Source organism: Lygodium microphyllum, chromosome 23, assembly GCF_053477565.2.
Source record: "Lygodium microphyllum isolate KBCC chromosome 23, Lygodium_microphyllum_v1.1.10, whole genome shotgun sequence".
Taxonomy (NCBI): Eukaryota; Viridiplantae; Streptophyta; class Polypodiopsida; order Schizaeales; family Lygodiaceae; genus Lygodium; species Lygodium microphyllum.
The window spans coordinates 126,423,373-126,443,822 of NC_141157.1; the positions used below are offsets into that span (position 1 = coordinate 126,423,373).

At 40.0% G+C, this 20,450-nt stretch overlaps 1 pseudogene; it reads left to right on the top strand.

Annotated features, from left to right (window-relative positions):
• The first annotated feature begins 2,013 nt into the window (after positions 1–2,013).
• LOC148016722 (uncharacterized) lies at positions 2,014–5,737 on the top strand (annotated as a pseudogene).
• Positions 5,738–20,450: the final 14,713 nt, after the last annotated feature.

A 20,450-nucleotide genomic window follows, 5' to 3' on the forward strand; every position in this document is an offset into this window, starting at 1 on the left:
AAGTATGAAGACTTGCTCAAGAAAGCTCCGTATGTATGGCCTATTTCAAGTGCGTTCCAAAACACAGTCGTAGTCACAATGGGGCTTCCTCTTAATAGCCACCAATGCTTTTCAAGAAGTATGAAGTTTGCTCAAGAAAGCTCCACTGTACAAAGATGTGCTTCTCTCTGGCACTTATGATGTGCTATTATGATGGCCAATTCCTGCTATTATGATGGCCAATTTGACTCAGAGAAGCACAGCATGGTTCAATTCCTGAGGGCACCCAATGGCGCTATAGCGAGTTTCTGAACGCTTTCAGAAAGGCAAAGTGGAGAGTGTCTGCTTTAGCAAGGATGGTTCTACCCTGCAGCTCACTGCTGTCGATGGCCATCGCGCCAGTGTCACGCTTACAAATGACATCTCTGTACCTGAGACTGGTGTTACGATTCAGGATGTAGCCGGTGCTGATCAGGCCAAACAGTTACCAATTTCTCTTCCCCTATCTGGGTACTGCATACTTTGTTGACAGGCCCATGGGTTGCTTTATGAATAGCCTGCTCCCTTGTGGTAAACTCAAGCAATACAACACGAAATCTATACACATTGCTTGTGATAGTATGGTGCTGAAGCTGATACTGTAGTGTGTTTTCAGCCATCAAAGACATGCAAATCCTCACCAAGACCAGGTGTGAAATCCTGAAATCAAAAACCCTAACAGTCCATCCACTATCCAAGTCAATTTGAGCTCTTGATATGCCTATGTATGATGGGAGGTGCAACATAACTGTTATACTCCACACTTCTGGCAGCTTCAGAAGCTATTTTTATCTGCATTTGCTGCAATAGAGCCCCTTCCCTGTTTGCTCCTCTACGCCTTCCATAAATTGCAAGAAGTTTTGGACTTTCTTGATAACCCAAGGGTTGCCTTTTGATTGGGCCGCTCTGTTGGCCATCAATGCTCTGTTGGCACGTCGCTCCAGGTCGGGCAGCACTCCAGGTTATGTACAGGAAAGGGCTGGTTCTGGGTTATGTTGAAGTTGCTACCATGGAGCTCGAGCTTGTGTTGACATACAGTAGGAAATGGAACTGCAGAGGCCAGAGAATTGGGTGATTAAGTGGTGCGTTTTAAAACGCAGTTCTTGAGCTTGGATTGCAGTAACATGCGAAACCCGTAATGTAATGTCGCATCTATTAAGGATTCCAACTTCTGCAATATGACTGGATAGCTCATGATCTGTTACAAGCAGAGAAAAGGGTTGCGTTTTAAAACGCAGTGAAATTGGATGATGCTAATGTATGCAGAGCTATTGATGCCATTTTATGTGGAGCACAAAGTGTTGGATGATGCCATTGTATGCAGAGCAAACACAGTGAAATTGGATGATCCCATTGTATGCCATTGTAAGTAATACAATAGCCTAGATGATGCAAGCAAAAGTCATGATGCAAGCAAGTGAAGTTGCATGGATGTTACATGGACTGCACCTAGATTAGCGTGCATTTTAAAACGCAGTAAAAAATGGATGAGGCTTTTGTCTATGATTGGGCAGACAATGTTTGAAGGCCAGTATAGTAATTAGACTCTCTCTTCAAACTAAAATGTTACATTTCAGCTATAGGACAGTTGCCAAGTACTCCAAGAATAGAGTTTGAGACATTATTTGCTTGGTTTAAGACATTATCTGCCATTATACTTGCAATGTTTGGCCGTTTAATAATGGATTACTCTCTACAAGCTCAGTGCTTTGTATTTTGTAACAGTGTTTTATACTTTGTTTGCATTTTGTAACAATGTTTTAAAACGCTTGCATTTTTTAGCCAGAGTGAGATGAGACTTTTGTTTCTCGAATGTTGCAGGTCAAACGATCCAGTCTCTCACACGTATCTACTTGTGTTGAGCATCTCAGCAGAGATATTGCTAGTATTTTGAAAGGCCAATCTCAGGTACTCTTTGTGCATATTCAAGTAATACAAATAGATATATATTCAAGCGCTACACATGTACTGATTCTTTTATGTGGTATTTCAGTCATGTCTCCACAAAAGGCCAGAGGCAAAGGTCGTGCAAGATCATCCAAAGATAATTTAGCCACTCCACAAAAAAGAACTCGTGGATCATCCCTCTCTACAGTTCTAAAGGAAGGTACACCAACTATAGAAAGTGAAAAGACTTCGAGTGTTGTAGTGGGGACTTCAGATCCTCAACTGCAAGAAGAAAGTGAAGAAGGAGATGACACAGTGGTGGGGCAAGGGTCTGAACTGGTACAGGAGGAAGATGAGGAAGCAACAAGATAGGTTTCTGATATTGATATGCAAATGGTAGGATGTGGAGATGTAATAAGTCAATGTAGACTTCTATCTCAAGAATTTTGCCCTCGTATCCCCTTGTGTCATATGATTGCACATGCTGTTGTTAGAGGGATTTGTACAGACATGTCCTCTTTAAAAAGTGCATTTCAATATGAGGGTTATTTACCAGAGAAGGGCTCCTTTGTTGTGTCTGTATGTAAGTATAAAGGAGAAGAAACACTAGTGACCCTTGCCATAGTGTCAACTTGGTCTCCTCTATGGCATGAAGTGGATGCAGAATTTGAGAAGGAGGTCTTGGCAAAACCGGAGTTCAGGTTCTTGTCTGGTAAAATGTTTTACGTATGGGAAGGTAATCATCGGTTGACTGCTTGGATGGAGTTGATCTCACAAATGTACAAAGAGAATAGAGCTCGCCATGTCAGGGTTATTTGTTCTGTTATTGATCCCACACGGATTTCAGAGATTTCTCTTCTCGCTGGACTCCAAAGAGTCAATAGGTGAGTGTATCAATATTTGTTACAATGAATTGACGTCTATATTGTTATCTATAGAACTCAATCTTACAAATTTTCCTTTATTAGCATGAACGAGTATGCCATCGTGAAACCTAGCTTGCAGGATGTACTTTGGAACTGCAACAATATCTTCAAGTGTGACATCAATGCATTCTTGAGTGCCTTACCCCAGAATCAACTAAAACTGTTGGAGTCCTTGAGAGCAAAAGATAGCAGTGTCAAGGGAAAATAACAATGGTATCCACTGACAAGGGGGTACTTGGCAAGATTGGTATTTCAGGTAATACATGTCATGGTTGTTATTAAGAGGGATTATAATAGATAAGTTTCCTTTTTAGGGTAAAATTTAAAAGCTTCTCTTTTGTTGTGAAGGTTGAGTATACTTCAGAACTCAAAAAGGTTGAGGATTTGGTATTAAACACGGTCTCTATTGAGAACAGAGAGGAGACATTGAAAAAGGAACGTGCCAAGATACATAAAAGATTGGCAGACAAGATGGGCATGGTATGGCCCCTTTGCTTCTTAATTTACTCCCCATTACAGTAAAATCTCTAAATATAGGTTTCTTATCCACTTTGCAGGTTCTTAATGTGCTTGATCCCAAGCTAGGGGATCAATGGTTGGATAGAATATTTACACTGAAGTTTGATAGCCCAGACTCAGTGATTACTATTGCCAAGTTGAAATTCCTAGCAAATGTTGATATGAGGGAAGAAAAAAGATTGGTGATGCTCTCTCTCTTGGATGCAAACAAGAGATTAAAAGATATGTATGGTATGCCATCATCGGATAATGAGTACAGATTGTAAGTGTCAATTTGAAAGCTTTTGTAGTCTTGATATTGCTAGTATCATGTGTATCTTGTGATACTAATGGATTTGATTGTTTTTGTTAAGGTGGTTGACACGGGAGTGCTTTTTGGAAAAGGTTGAGGTGAAGGCTATTCAAGCATTGGAAGACTTGAAAAAAATGTGTGTTTTAGGTACACCATTGGATCTTCCACAGGTTTACTTATTACTGGATTACATGGAGGGTGTGAAATTAGAGGCTAGAAAATATATGTTTGCTCACGTAAGAGCAAGAGAGCAAGCTATAGATGCACGAGGATCAAATAAGGTGGAAGGTCCTCAGTGCCGAAAGAGAAATGAAATCATAATGTCTGCATATCGAGTTGTCTACAGGTAGATTTGTTGCCATAATGAGCTTAACTTTAGTTGCTCTTTGTTTATTTTAATAGCTTGTGCTAATATGTCATGCAAAAGGTATCTACTTCATTTGATTGGAGAGAAGAAGATAGCCAGGGTTCCAGATCATTGCAAAGGATGGATTGATAGAGATAATGAGGAAGTATGCATGTATCCCAAGAGCATGCATAATCTCTCTGATTGGGAGATCGACCATTGCCCTTGGTGGGTGGATCTTGGAAGTGGATATGTTTTGGCAAGAGAGAAGGAATTGCACAAAGTGCATTCCAAAAAATCTGTTGATACACCTCTTGGGGATCGATGCAATACGCGGTCTAAAAAGGAGACAAAGAAAGAAAGTGATGGTAAGATTATATTTTGGGTGCAATGGTTGTGAAGTTTTTTTCCCTTGTTAAAATGCGAATCATTGCAAATGCTTTGTGCTGCAGCAATGCAAGAGAGAGAAGACAATAGTCCCAAACAACATGAAGTGGAGCAAAGGAGTAGCGTCCAAGGAGATGGAATAGATTATATCATTAGAGATCGTAACAGATGTTGCATCCAATTTATACTCATATATTCTTGTTTATTGCAGGGCAAAGGGTTGCCATCAAGGAGATCATTCCATTTGTATTTCTTCCTTGCCCACTAAATGATATGCATTCCAATAAAGATGATGACGTGATAAGTTATGGGTGCATGATGGGTGACTACATCTCCATGGGGCAAGATTTTATTGCAGGGAGAAAAAATGATGCTTACAAGACAATACATGAGTTCTTTTCTAGGCTTGCAAAACATGATATGACATATGTACGGAATGGGAAGCATGTGAAATGGGCTTGCGATGTTGTCTTCATTGACTTTCCTACTGGATGTTTGATTGATAAAGAAACCACCTTGCCTGCTTGGAATATGCTCACGGAGGCACACATTCGCCTAGGAATTATAGTTGCTACTGCCTCTTTGGGAGATAGTGGATGGTTAGTTACTTGGATTACTTTGACAGGTATATTGTCCTGGTCAATGTGTGTTGGCATAAGTACTTAACTAAACAAGAAAGTAAAGTTTTTCTTTGATAAAATAGGTGATGCATTATCTTGGCTTGAGAAATACATACATGTGCTTGGTCTTGAAGTTGTCAGGCGAGTTTTTGTGCTTGACAAGCTTCCATATGGCTATGGGGAACAATGCAATCTTGAGGTGTCAGTAAGTGATCTTAAACTTTTGGTTTGTAATTCTTGTAGTGAACATGTCTGACCTTTATGCTTTATGTAGAGTCGATCTTCTCTTTTGGTATTTTCTTGTTGTAGTGGATGTCATCCACCCACCTTTCTTGGAGAGAGCAGCTCTCAATTCCGTAAGTTGCAAATTGATCCATCGAGTGACTGCTGGCCCCATTACCTTCCAGAGAGAAATAGATTGGCATGACCATCTTCTTTGACTCTTTGGCGTGGAGGTCTTTAGAGATCACCTGTATTCTTGCTCTATGTATTAGATCTTTTGTGTCCACCATTGAGATTGATTTTGGAGATGGGGTGTGGCACTGCACCTCTGATGCGTGCATGCCAAGCATCTTCTTGTCCATGTTTTTCATTTGATATATGTGAAGATATAGTCGATGTTGTGGTTCGACCTCTTGTAGAAAAAGTAGGTGCAAAGAGAGCACGCTTGGGTCTTGATGATAAGGAGCTAGAACTAGGTGCCTACAAAGTGCAAGTTGTGGACAATCCCTATGATGATTAGTGAGCATTCAAACTTCTGATACTTTGGAAGCAACTTTTATTATTGTCACTTTTATCAGTAGAGCTTATGTGTAGTTATGGTGAAACTAGTTATGAATCTTTGTTTTGAACTACACTTTACTTTTATTATACCATTAACTTTTCTTGCTCGCTTCTTTGGGCTCGCTAGGTTTTGTTCGCTTGTTCAATTGACTGCCTCCATCTCTCCTTACACCATGCAACCTACCTTTCATACCTTCCACGTTGTGTTTTGGATGGGATATTCTCTTCCTCCACCTAGCAACCATCTCCACCATTTGGAGTCTTGTACCTATGTTTTTGGATGCAACTTCTCTTCCTCCACCTAGCATCCACTATCATCTCCATTTGGTGTCAGTAGGCACCTGCATTTTGGCTTCTAGATCACCTCTCTCTACTTATTGATAGTGATCTCCACCTATCATCAACCTCTGAGGCTATGTTTCATACTCTGACATCTCCATGACAGCTCTGGTAGGCACATTGCTCAACTCCAATGGCATCTAGGGATTGCTTTTGCTCCTTCGACAATTTTACTTTGACATCGTATTTCTTGAGGACTTTGTTTTGCTCCCTTCACTCTACAGATTACCTACAGATGCTGCCACTTGATTCAGATAGGCCAATGTAGTTATCTTTAGAGCTTTGGCTTTGTTGTATTAGCTCGATTCACTTAGCATTATTTAACACTTCATCAACTTCTTCTTTTGTGTTTTGTGAGTTTCTCTTCTCTCTTGGTGTTTTTCATACACACTGTGTGTTTCCCCCTACAAACCCTTATGTCTTCTTCTTAACATGGTGTTAGAGCATAGCTCATTCCTTGACATGGTATTAGAGCCAGAGGTTCTCAAAGAGCCAAAAAGATCCTCTACATCAAAGAAGACAAAGACATCCACATCATCTCTTGAACCCCCCATCCGCAACATCATTGAGAGATATCATTCTCTTCTTCTCCCTCCAACCCTCCCTTTTATAGGTTTACACTCTGTGTTATGGCTTCTCCTAATGGATAGTTCATTGGATGCTCCTACTATAGCAAGAACGGTCATACCATCGAAGAGTGTCAATTTTAACCTTTGCTTGCACATCTTTGGAGTGTATATTTTCATCTCTCTCACTCATTTTTTGTGCTCCTTTTTGGGAATGAGAGGGGGTGTTGAGAAACCATATCATTTAGTATGTTTCCACCTCCTTCGTTCCTATTTTGGTTTCCATTTATAGTGCTAAGGAAGCTTTCAAGGAGCCTTAGGAGAGAGTCAAGGTGCCATACAAGAGACTCTTGTGGGTAACACTCTAGACAATTTATGACTATATATATATATATATGGCATTGACTCCACGCATTCATCAATCCCATATTCATTCATTTTGACATTATGTCACTCTCTTTCTCTCCATTGCTGCTCACACTCCACCCAGAGAATATTGCAATTCATGGTCTACATCTCTCCCTACACGAGGCACCTTTTCACGTTGCATTTTGGGCTACAGATTCTCTTCCTCCACGTGTTGAACATCTCCACCATATCTAGCATCACGCTGTATCTACATTTTTGGCTGTAGATTTTCTTCCTCCACTTGGCTTCCATCATCTCCATTTGGCGTCAATAGACACCTGTGTTTTTACTACCAAATCACCTCTCTCTACCTCTAGTGGCAAATGCTCTCCACCTAGCATCAGCCTCTCAGGCTATGTTTCATAGTCTAACATCTCATTGGCATCTACAAAAGTCTAGCCTTTATAATTCTTGCTCCATCAATGATTCAATTTTCTCATTTGACAAGTCATCTTGTTGATCCTCATCTTCTAGAGTACACATTTGTAGTAGCTGGTAACACACTTCCTTGACTCCAATGGCATCTTAGGATTTTTTTTTTCTCCCTCGATAACTATTCTTCATCTTCAAATTACTTTGACATTCCACTCCTTGAAGAACTACATTTTTCTCCGTTCACTATGTAGATTTCCTATAGGTGCTTTGCTTGATTCAGATAGGACAGTGCAGTTATTTTCAGATCTTCTACTTTGCTATAAAAACTTGACTCACTTAGCATGATTCATTGCTTCATCATCATCATCTTCTATGTTTTCTTAGTTTCTCTTCTCTCTTAGTGTTTGTCATACACAATAAGTTTTCCCTTGAAAACCCTACTATCTCTTTGGTTTTCTTTCATAGCAATCATTTTTTGACATGGTATCAGAGCATATCTCATTTCTTGATACAAGGTTGGTTGCAAAAGGCTATCCTCATTCATATGGCATAAATCATGAAAACGAGTTCTACCCAATCGCCAGGATGGAAATTGTTAGACGTGTGATTGCTTTGCCAATAGCCAATGGTTGGTTCTTACAATAAATGGATGCAAAGTGTCTTCTTGCATGACAATTTACAAGAAGAGGTGTATATGGAGTAGCAATACATTATGAAGACTTCAAGCATCCCATATGTATGTGTAGATTAAAGAAAGCATGGCATGCATTGCTGCAAACACCCAGAGAATTGTTTGACAATATTGAGATTCTTTCAAGATCAATTTCTATGATTTTGATGAAAATTGCTCACTTTATCCAAGGAAGGAGGATTCAAGTTTGGTGAGCATAATCATCTATGTGAAAGACTTGATTACTATAGGAGATAGTGACAACTGTGCTGGTACAGTCAATGGCATTTTGAAAAATAAATTCAAGATGAAGGATCTTGGTGAGTTTAGATAACTTCTTGGCATTGAGATAATTAAGTGTAATGATGGTATTTAGCTATCCCAAAGACAATATGACTTGTGAGTCAATTTATTTAGGCACCTAAAAGGCCTCATTTGGATGCAATTTAACGCATAATGAGGTATGTGAATTCCACTTTGTATTATGGGATTTTTAATGAGGTAGGGAAAGATATACATGTATTTGAAGATATAAATGTAGATTGGCTAGTAGTACATATGATAAAGATCTACTAGTAGATTTGGAGATATACATGTATTTGGAGATACAGATGTAGATTGAGCATATAACATACCCGCATTGATTACATGACGAGTGACATTGTGGTAGTCTCCCAAGGTTTACCTTCTAGCCACCACCATCCATACTCTAACCAAAATGATCGGATTTTGTTTCGACTAGTTAACCCTAGGTCTATCCTGCAGTGGAAACATCTTGCCATTACCCATGGAGAACCGACCTAAAGGTTCCTAATTGACCTAACAGTCATCTATCACCAACTAGCTCACATCCGGATGTGTCTTTCAAGAGGCTTCTTGTCCGGAAGAAGTGACTGCCATTACCCTTGGTTCATGGAGTACAACACTTTTTTCGAGTAGTAGACTAAGGATTTATCAAATCCCTTGCAGTGCTTTGGCACAACCGGCGTACCTTTCCCCTAAGATAAATTACAGTTCGGGTTTTGAGAGCAAACCCTGGGTAAGTTAGTGAATCGGCCCTTCCTGTGTCAAGATTGTGGGAGAGAAGGAAGGAGTCTCACTTGTAGCTTTCTTGCTTGCACAATGGGGGAATACACACAAAGGTGGAGGCTGAAAACCAGTTTTTCTCTTCTTAGTTGTGTAAGCCAAAAAGAACTCTAGTACAAAAGAAATAGAAGAACCCTATATGTGGGTCTCAAACCAAACTCAACTAACTAAGGTGGCATACTAACTGAGCCACGAACTAGAGTAGATAAGGATAGCTGTCATCTAGCTATTATTCATGGGCGGTGTACTAACTGCATTTGCAGCTAACAAGTCGGTGACATAAATGCACAACGATCACCCTGTCATATCACGAGTGGAGCTCGATATCTCAACACTCCCCCTCGAGCTCAATCCCAATTCTTGCACACCAAGCAGGTCTCTGAACTTGCACAGTTTCTTTGCACCCAATGCCTTCGTGAATATGTCAGCTACCTGATCCTCTGTGCCGACATAAACTAGATCAATAAGACCTAGTAAAACTCTCTCTCGCACATAGTGATAATGCACCTCAATGTGCTTTGTTCTAGCATGATAGACTGGGTTATTTGCCAAGTGTATACTACTCACGTTGTCAAAATAAATGACAACTGGCCCATCTATAGACTGATGCATATCATAAAGTAGCTTATGCAACCAAGCTACCTCACATGCAGCCATTGCTGCACCCCTGTACTCAGCCTCTATGCTCGACAAGGCAAATGTGGGTTGTTTCTTGCTGCTCCAAGTGACTGCAGCACTCCCAAAAGAGAACACGTATCCACTGGTAGATCGTCTATCAGAAATACTACCAACCCAATCAGCATCAGTGTATCCATGCAACTGTATCTGAACCCCGATCTCATAAAATAGTCCATACTGCAATGTGGACTTCACATACCTGAGTATGCATCTAGCCGCATCCAAATGTGGTTTCCTTGGAGCCTGCATAAACTAACTTACCAATCCAACATGATAGCTCAAATCTGGCGTGGTAATAGTCATATAAATCAAACTTCCTACTATGCGTCTGTACATAGTAGGATCTTCAAGAAGCTCACATGCATCTGTGCTCAACTTCACATTCTTCTCCAAAGGAACTGAAATAGGCTTACAACCTGTCATCCCATATTTGGACAGCATGTCCAATCCATACTGCCTCTGCAAGAGCCATATCCCACTTGGTGATCTAATCACCTCAATGCCCAAGAAATAATGCAGCTCTCCCAAATCCTTCATCTCAAACTTCTACTTCAATAGCATTTTCACATGAAGGATATCTTCATCACTATCACCTGTGATAATCAAATCATCAACATAAATGACAAGCAGCATAATACCTTTCTCTGTTTTTCTCACATAAAGTGAGAAATCTGCCTTGGAAATCTGAAAGCCAATAGTGACAAGATATTGTCCTATCTTGTCAGACCATGCTCTAGGTGCTTGCTTCAAGCCATACAAGGCTTTCTTCAACCTGCAAACAAACTCAGGATGAACGGCATGCACATAACCTGGTGGCTGCTCCATATAGACCTCTTCTTGCAAATCACCATGCAAGAAGGCATTCTTTACATCCATCTGATGTAAAGTCCATCCCCTTGATGCAGCCATAGCAATGACTGCTGTTACGGTTGCCATCCTTGCAACCGGACTGAATGTTTCTTCATAATCAATGCCATATGTTTGTGCATACCCCTTGACTACTAATCTTGCCTTGTATCTGTTCACAGAGCCATCTGGATTGTGCTTCACCTTATAAATCCACTTACAACCAATTGCATTCTTATCTTTAGGCAAAGGTACCAATTCCCATGTAGCATTTTCTTCCAAAGCATCCATTTCTTCATCCATGGCTTTCTCCCATTTTTCTTTTCCCATGGCTTGCTCAAAAGAAGTGGGTTCTGGTTCCTGTATCACTTTGACTATATAGGCATAGTGAATGGCTGTAAATCCATCATATTTCAGCCTATCCACAGGATACCTAGCTCTGGTAGACCTGCGCAAAGTAGGCTCACTTCCAGATGCTCTCAAAACATCCCTGGTCTTCCTTACTCCAGGTGTAACAATAGAAGGAATACCCAACTCGTCATCAATGCTCTGTTCTGAGCCACTGGATTCACCATCCACATAAGAGTGACCTGCATTCACATCAAACATGGGCTGATCTACCTTCTCTTTTCCTTTTCGTGATACCTGCATACCACTATCTGCATTGCTTTGAGAAGATTCTCCTGATCTCAATCTGCCTGTCCATGGTGAAGAATGTGAACCACTGCTAGAGGACACTCCAGGTCCACTAATATCTTGTGACTGCTGTTGTGAATTCTGTGTAGCATTACCATTTTGTGCATCTACATTATCAATCACATTTACTGGTTTATACTAGCTACTCATCTCATCAAAAACAACATCTCTGCTCATTGTAAACTTACGAGTAGAAGGGTTATAGCATCTATACCCTTTCTGCTTGCAAAGAGTAACCAATAAAGATGCACTTCACAGCTTTTGGATCCAACTTGGATCTCAACTCATCTGGCACATGAACATAGGCAATGCAACCAAAAATTTTCAAATGAGAAATATCTGGTTTCCTGCCAGTATACCTCTCCTCTGGAGTCATGCCATGTATTGCTACAGTGGGAGTCCTGTTCATTATGTAGACTGCTGTAGCAACTACATCAGCCCACAATAAAAATCTGGTAGGTCTTTTTCATTGAGCATGGCACGAGATACCTCTCCGATATGCCTGTTTTTTCTTTTTGCAATTCCATTTTGCTGTGGGGTATGACTACATGAATATTACTGCTTTATGCCATGCTCCTGCAAGAACCTTGCAAACTCATTTGAGAGGTACTCTCCCCCTCCATCTGACCTTAGGCATTTTATTTGCAGGCCTGTTTCTTTTTCAACCATAGCTTTAAGAGTTTTGAAATGCCCAAAAACTTCACTTTTCTTTTTCATAAAATACACCCAAACTTTTTTGCTAGAGTCATCAATAAAAGTGACAAAATAATGACAGCCTCCAATAGATGCAGCTTTAGTAGTCCATACATCAGAGTGGATTAATTCCAATGGCTTCTTACTCTCTTAATATGTCTAGGAAATGGTTTCCTTGCCTGTTTTCCAAATTGATAGGTTTCACATACCTTATGCATTTCTGCAACCTTGAATTTAGGCAATCCTGCAACAATATTTTGGGCCTGCATTGATTTAAGTCGATGTACATTAACATGACCAATGCGTTTATGCCATATATCAATATCTGCAACTACACCGGTCCCATGTGCAAACATTGCTGCACTCAATTCAGGCATGCCTGCATCCAATGTAAACAATCTTCCCTTCTTCTTTCCTTTTGCTATCAAGCGACCTTTATTTTTCATATCCTCAACAAAGCATCCATGAGGATTAAATCTGACCTGCAAGCCCTGCTCAATCATTTGACCAACAAAAACCAGGTTCTTAGTGATATTCGGGACATGAAATACATCCGATAGGTATTTCTTTTTCCCATCCTGCATAGACAACTTAGAGATATTTTCGGTCTTAAAATCTTCTATCAAAGCTTCTAGATTAAACTACATTCTTGACTAATTTCTTCAAGGTTCATTCTTAATAAATATGTCTTGAAAAATCCCTCATGATTTCTCTTGAGTTCTAGAATTTCATAGTTTCCCTAATAGTTTCTAGCCTATAAGATATTTTAATAATTTACTAAGTGAATACTCTAATATCACAATATTTCTTAAGAGACTTATCTTATTTCTATTGAATTGGGATAGGAATTTTTAGAAAAAAACATGTGGTATCAAAATCAGTAAAGGGTTGCTATCCGCGCTCGTGACTGTGTTAGTGAATCTCATGCTCACAACTCCAATTGTTGCTTCCACATTAGTAGGGTCATTTGCAATTTCCACTTTTGAATTCTTTTTGTTTGGGGCCATGACAAAAATATGATTTGTAGAAGAAGAAGAATATGGCAGTAATACTGGTTGGCAAGGGTGTAAGACTCTCGATGATGATGATGGTTATTGCGGGATTCAATGATATAGGCCTCGGGGATGGTTCTTCTTGCCTCGTGGAGAGCAGTAGTTCTCTCTCTCTAATAGATGGAATAGGGACAAGAGTAGAGGTATGACTTCTAACAGGATTCATAGAATAGGATAAAGTTTTTCAATGTCTTCTCTTCTCATATTAGAGTAGAAGAGGATGAGAGACCTTCAGCGTATCCCCTTCCTTGGGTTGAATGGAATGATGTCTCTTCATCTCGTGCAAAATAGAGTCCCCTCCTTCTCGATTAGCGTCTCGTCCTCCTCAAGATTGCTCTTGTTCCCCTTCCTGGTCATCCCCAAGCCCTCAATTTATAGTTTTGTAGGGGGGCAAAAGAGAGGACACTTGCTTTTTTAGCGTTTTTTGATGACATCATCAATGACAAAGAGAGAATCCTTTCTTTTAGCACTTCTAATGACATCAGAGGATGAGGTCAAAGAGGGAGCTCCATTTTTATAGCGTGAAGATAAAAATTTAGGAATATATGGGCAAGCATCGTGTGGTGCGTCGTTGGACAGCCATCAATCCAAGGCAGTGAGACCAAGGCATAGTCCTTGGCATCTTGGCCTGGGCATACTTGATAATGGCCTATGAAGGCTTCATTGGTGTCATTGGTTGCACACAAGAAGCTCCCATTAGCTTGTAGGAAAAATCTTCCCAAGAGGTCACCCATGCGGATAGTGTCGTCACCCAAGTGCACTTAACTGCCAAGTGACTATCCACCGAGCTAGTTCTTTTTATTGTTCTATACTACAAACATAGTTTTAATAAGCTAGTCTTGGGAGGGTCTCCCAACTCTTTCTTCAATGAACTGGCATATAATACCTCAATAATAATAACTATTATCTTCATAATGAGAGTCTGTTTCATAATTAGAGATAGTTTTTTTTAAATGTGCAACATAAATCAATTTTCTTTGGAATGTATATGCTTATTAAAATAAACTAAGTAATGGGACATTACATTCTTCCCTCCTTAGAGAAATCAATATTTCCTCATCTCGAGAGAAACTCGGGGTATTCTTTCATAAGGGTTACCTCATTGACCCAAGTGGTATCTTCTGCAGGATAATCTTTCCATTGTACTAGGTGCTCTCTTAGGGTCGTATTGCTAAGGATTTTTTCTTTTACATCCAAGATTCTATCAGGTTGAAGTTCAGGTACACCTTGGCTTGGCATTACAACTTGTTGATCATCAAGAATACAATTAGGATTAGGTACATAGGGCTTCAAGAGACTTACATGGAATACATCATGAACTTTTAGGGTTTCAGGAAGTTGCAGCTTATAAGCATTAGGTCCAAGAGCCTTTATGACTTTGTAAGGTCCGCAGTATCTTGGGCTTAGCTTCTTGAATTTTCCCAAGGACAAAGAACTCATTTTTGGGTGTACACGGATAAAAACCTTCTCCCCTTCTCGGAAGATTCACTCTTTTCTCACTAGGTCAACATAGGCTTTCTATTGATTCTTGGTAGCTTGTATATCTTACTCGATGGTTTTGACTTGTTCGTCCATCTCTTCAAGTATCTTCTTTAAGGCTTCAACCTTCAAGGTAGGGTTAGAGAATTTTAGCGAAGTTAGGCATTCTTACCCATATAGAGCTTGAAATGGGGTCATATGAAAGTTGTGATGATAGGACGCATTGTAAGCAAATTCCACTAAAGGTAGATATTGTATCCACCATCTACGATCTTTGCAAAAATATGCCCTAAGTATGTCTTCAATGACCTGATTTACACACTATGTTTGCCTATCAATTTAAGGGTGATAAGCTGTACTAAAACAAAGCTGTGTATTGAGAGCTTCAAATAATCCCTTCCGAAAATGCAAAGTGAATAGAGAATCACGATTGCTAATAACTCTATTTGGCAGTCCATGAAGTCTAAATATTTCTTTGACAAATAATTTGGCAATATTGAAGGCCTTGTAGTAGCTGGTTTTGACCGGAATAAGGTGTGGGTAACCTTAGTCAACCTGTCCACAATTACCACGATCGAGTTGTATCCTCTTTGAATTGCGGGTAATTCAACTACAAAATCCATACTAATGAATTCCCATTTCATCTTAGGAATATCAAGTAGTTGTAGCTTTCCTAGCAGCTTAACTCGTTCAGCTTTTATTCGTTGGCAACTCAAGCATTTGGCTACATATTTAAGTATGTCATTTTTTATCTTCTTTGAATGATAGCTTTTCCTAACTACATTGAGAGTTTTGGCATAGTCAGGATGTCCTGAAAATGGGAAATCATGAGCTTTCCATAGTATCTTCTTCTTAGGTTCTTGACTTGAAGGAATAGATAATCTTATCTTGAAGTAGACAAGTCCTTCGATTATGTTTTTTTATTCTGATTTCCTTCAGTATTTGCTTATATTTGGGATCATTATTTGCCTTCTCCTTGGCTAGCTTGATGATGGGATTGCTAGGCATTGATATCATTGTAGTTAGTATTTGAACTCTAGGAGGTTCTTCTGATATAAGTGTATTGAGAAATGATTTGTAGCTTAAAGCATTTGCAATTACGTTCTCTTTGTTTGGTCTATATTTGATCTCAAAATCATACTCTTACAAGACTTTGATCTACCGACGTTGCCTCATATTTAGATCTAGTTAAGTGAAGATCCATTTAAGACTTTTATGGTCAATTTACCAGTGAGAATTTCTTCTCAAGTTCAGAGCTGATTTTTGCCTTTGAGAAGTATTTAAAATTAGCCAAAAAATCTGAATTTCAAGGGAAAAATAGACTTCGTCGAAGGCGTCATAGGCAATTAAGTTGATTTTAAGCAGCAAGCAACCGATGGGTTCCAAAAGTGCTTTATAAACCCACCGAGCGATGGTTGGGGAATTTTCAAACTTTTTTCGACTATCAGATGAGACTATGGGAAGTGCTAGGCAGTGCGGGACCTCAAGAAGGACGCGTAGGATTTTTCGGACCTCGAATTGGACACCGAATGACCAAAGTCCCAAAAAATGATCAAATTGGTATGAAGGGGTGGCCCCAAAACAATAATTGAAAGGGGGTGACCCTTGGGGCCATGCCAAAATCGATTTCGTGAGGGGGGGACTTTTTTTTTTTGCGCGGCAGAAAAACGGTGCTATACTTCCCTCCTCCATGAAAAAATTGAGATGGGGGGCTGAAGAACAGCCCCCCAGCAATTGCAGCAGTGATCTTGTGTCTTTATTCGCCCTCCATCCCCACTCTCCACTCCTCCAATGGCTGCCCCAATGAGAAGAGCCAAATCTAGTATTTCTCTCTCCTCCCTCTCTCTCCCCTCTATGGGCTATTCATGCGCACTATCTTGAAGGAAGAATCGGGAAGGAGATTGAAGCCAATGATGATGGAGATTAATGCATATGCTGAAGCTTGATGTGCAGTATGGAATTGAGAGCAATGGAGGCTCCCTTTGCTAGCCACACAATCATTTAATGCATCTCGGGTTTCGTAAAAACATGGTATGACTAATTTTTCTGAAGGAAATGAAGCTTTTTTGACATTTTATGATGGAAATGATGTTCTTATGCGATGAAAATTTGTTTGAGTGCTGGTTGCATCATGTTTAATTGCTGTATTTTAGAAAAGTATAATTTCGTAATGATTTACATGCACTATTTAAATCTTGCAAAACCCAAAATGCGGTTTTTAGGGACAAAATGATGGTTTTGTCGTTTCGGGTAGATGAAATGTGTTCCTATGGGAAAAAATGAAAAATAAAATTGAATTTTAGTATATTGAAATGATTTCTATAAGGAAAATAAAAAAATAATAGTGATTATTGTCAAATAAATGCTAAAAAAAGGGGAAAAAATAGAAATACGCTTCATAAAAATAAGAAAAAATATAATGAGTGTTTGTGAATGTATGGTAGTGGCGGAGCATGAGGTTTAGCCTCAGTTTTCCCTATCTCTTTATCAAAGTTCGTGATTTATCACTTTTCATACATGAAAACATGACAAAATGAACCCTATGCAATGGAAGCAATACATAAAAGTAGGGGGTGGGGTGTTTGAATGATGCGATTGGGTGCGGATTATTGTTGATTTTGCTAATATAGATTTTTTTGTATTTTATTTAAGAGGATAGTAGCATGAGTGTTGTCTCGATGCTATCCTTACACCGTTGCAACGAGTTAGTAAATGAGCATTGGAAAGCCTAGTTGTGCACGACATGTTTCTAATTGAAAATGATATTTGAGCACATTAGGATCATCCACTTTTGCAAGAGCATATCAACCATGGTATTGGAATATGAAGAATTGGATGAATAGCACCTGTTTTCCATTATGATGACCTATGCTTGAGTGTGTATAAGACAACCTAATTTGTAGGCTAGTCAATCAATTTTTTGGAATTTATTTGGTAAGGGTAGGTGGTATCTCTTGGAATATGTTCAAAATGAAAGAGTGAAGCTTGTATCGTGTGTACTTTATGTTGGAGTAACACATCATGGGGCCAATCCCCGAGGTGTAGGAGAGTCACAGTGGAGCCATGGCAATCAATCGAGAGGTGCTTTCCTATGTTTGTGCTATGAGGTACTACGACCTAATACAAATGCCGAATCGACATTAGTATTTAGTGTAGAGTGAGTTTTAGACACTCCTGGCCCGCGAGGCCATGTGGTGGGGTTGTCTGTGGTGTGCATGAGAGGTCCGCCGGCTAGTTCCATAGCCAATGCCAGCCCGTTTTAGGTCCCATCTGTGGTGCGTTTGCCGGAGGCCGCCAATAAGTGGTGGTTCCAAATCTAGGGTTTCTAGGGACCAAACAGTTGGTTTCTGTCCTCTGACAAGAACTGTCAATCTGAAATACAAAAAGAGAAACGTGCTAAGAGGGCTAGACGGCTGTTGGAGATTCTAAGGCACTATTCTCCTCAAAGAAGTAGCTCACTACGTATAAGCGACAATGGTTCTAATAACCTAAGTGTCATAAGCAGCCCTTTGAGTGCAAGAGGAAGTCTTAATACTTCCCCTCTTCCAGTCAATCAACCCAGTTCAAGTGGGGGTGTAGTTTTACTTACACAAACTCCTGTTATCAATCCGGTTGTAGCCATGGCACAACCCATCACAATTCCAATAGGGACACTGGATTTACCGGCATTAGGAGCACCTTTGCCCATCATCCATGGGTTAGCAAAAGAACATGGGGAACTCCATATTGAGGAGTTTCAAACACTCATGTTCAACTATCAAATCCAAGACGAAGGACACTTAATGATGTTCTTCAATATGAAGTTAAAAGGAAGGGTAGCAGTATGGTATCACAGTCTAGAGGCTGGAACCATAACTAGCATTGACAAATTCTTCACGACCTTCCATACAGAGTTTGCTCTTGAGAGGGGTGGACAATATTGGTTGTGTGTCTTGAAAATAATATGCCAAGAGCCAAATGAGAATGTCCAGGCCTATGCCAAGAAACTAAAGCAAGTTCTTCGCAAACTTAATACTTATATATCCATTCCATCCCGACTGCACAGTTGCAATATTTCCTAGATGGATTAGATTTCAATATCTAGGTGCAGCTTAGTAGTGTTGCTTTGGCTGACATTAACATTGCTATTACCCAAGCAGAAGGAGTAGAGTCGCACTTGCAAGCGGCTTATGCAGTAAGGATAAATTAGAATGGTAATAATTTGGCATTGACTAATGGGAGTCAAGGGGACCCCATGACAAATGCGAATGGAAGAGGGAGTATCATGTCAAATTTGCATATGTTACATGCTCCTCCTAGTATGGCTATGCCTGTGGCTAGTTAGATGGCCCCACTAAATGGTGGAGGCCAAACAATAAACCCGAATGTTGTCCCATTAGGTCAGTGGCCAATTACTAATCAAGTGGTTAGGCCTATGGGATGACAGACAAATGATTGCGGCTATGAGTCGAGTGCCTCTAATGTCCTTGGCAAAGTTAAGGACATGATGAAGCACTACGTCGATATGATTAGCAAACAATATAGACAAATGCCATGGATGTCAATTTTCTTAAGAAGCAGTAGAATTTGATAGGGAGTTGACGCCCTGAAGAGGGTGTCCCCTCAAGATTTAGCTGTAAGGGGTGTGGTGGCCAACATTTCCCTAGGAATTTTCCTAATGTTAAATTTGATATTTGAGGAAAGTCTGGCCAGTTAGCTGCTACTTGTTGGAGTAAGATCAGTTCTCTCCGAAAAGGGAGTAAATTGCTAGGTCTAGTTAACCATCGCGCACCAGGGAATAATCTCCAACAAGATGGGGACCAAGGCAAATACTGCAACGAGGAAAGGCTACTGTAGAGGAGTTGCCTCATGGCAGCGGAGTCAGTCTTATTGAAACTTCTAATCTACGAGCCATAATAAGAGGTCAAAAGACTAAAGAGGGTGACAAAGGAACTATAAAACCTATCGAGCCTTGAGTCTTCTCAGAGTGAGAGAGCTCCTTTATCCTCTACTGAACTAGAAACAGTAGATGATCCATCTGGTAGTGAGACGTCATCGAGTGATGGATCTAAGGAAGGGTCCACTACAAAGGACATTTATCAGATAACATTGAATGAGTCGATAGAGCCTCAAGATCGAATAAGAGACGCAGAAGTTATTGAGTTGGACCTTGGTACGCCTATTGATTCACGGCCAATCAAATTAGGTTCCATGCTGAGTTCGGAAGACAGAGAGAACTATGTGTCCCTAATTCAGGAGTTTCGTGGCATCTTTGATTGGTGGAGCTATAATGAACTTAGAGGCATTCCTTCCAGCCTGACTGTGCATACCATTCCTCTAAAGAAAGGAAGTTGGCACTTATGTCAGAAAGCAAGGCATATGCCTTTTGAACTAAGGGACGGGCTGTTTGAGGAGTTTTAGAGGTTGTGGAAAGTGGGTTTGATCTTCCCTGTTCAAAGCATATTGAATGGTGCTCACTAGCTGTGATCAGAAAGAAGAAGAATAATCAAATTGTAGACTTTAGAGAGCTGAATAAGCAGACTGTTAAATAATACTACCCATTTCCCTTTATTGACCAAATTTTTGATCAATTAGCGGGTAGGGAAATATTTTTGTTCATGGATTGCTTTGCGGGGTATAATCAAATGGTGATTGTTGAGCAAGACAAGCTGAAAACGGCATTTATTACTATCTTTGATACCTTTGCATACCATGTGATGTCATTTGATTTATGTAATGCACTTGGTTCGTGGAAAAGAACGGCCAACAAGACCTTTGGTGACATCTCCCCAGAGGAGTTGAAAG